The following is an 883-nucleotide window of genomic DNA, read 5'->3' as shown; positions in this document are numbered from 1 at the left end:
CCCTCAAGGTGTTTGTGAAAATATCTAAGAGAAATAACTAGTGACATATTAATGGTGTTTTGAATTAAGGCATTGGCTTAATGAATTTGAATGTTTGGTAAATGGTTTTGTAAAGGCCTTTTTGGCTATGTAATGACTTAAATGCTAACCTTGGTGGTTTAATTGGTTTAAAGGGTTTGAGTCCCTAAACATGAAATTGATTTATGTTTTGTTAGACAATAGGTTTGAGTCCTTAACTTTGAATTGAACTAGTGTCTCTGTGAGATGATGGGTTCGAGTCCCGAATTCAAATGAATGAATGGTTGACTCATAATGGTAATGGAATGTTGTACACTTGCAAGTAGGGTTGGTATGACAATACCAACAAAGTGTCTTTGGTAAGTAATTGGCTAAATAGTTGCATGTGTGAAATGGTGGTTTTATATTGGGGTTTAAAGAGGGATAGGTAGCAGGGCCGTAAAAGTGGAGTCCAAAGAACTAATACTGTAAATTACAATAGCCAGTGTGGGTGTCTTTTTGATCCGGTGGTTCGAGTTAGGAACATATGAAAGGGAGGTTCGAGTCCCCCTTACTACATGTATTGGTGCTTAAGCCACCTTGATTTTGATGGGAGGTTTGAGTCCCTCATAAAGGCATATACGACTATGGATATTCTCTGGTTCATATAGCTATACACTCCTGGGCCCTTCCAACTAGGGGAGAGTTGGGCCATATAGCTTGTGGGTGCCTTGTTCTACGACGGTTATGCTACACAGCCCAGGTTAATAATTTCAAAGTTCATGATAATCTTATTCCCTATCTCGGCATGGTATATGTATATGTATATGTATATGTATATGTATATGTATATGTATGTGTTCCATTGGTATATGTATTAATTGAT

The sequence above is a fragment of the Capsicum annuum genome, chromosome 6 (assembly GCF_002878395.1).
Source record: "Capsicum annuum cultivar UCD-10X-F1 chromosome 6, UCD10Xv1.1, whole genome shotgun sequence".
Lineage (NCBI taxonomy): Eukaryota > Viridiplantae > Streptophyta > Magnoliopsida > Solanales > Solanaceae > Capsicum > Capsicum annuum.
Note: the sequence above shows the minus strand (reverse complement) of the source record.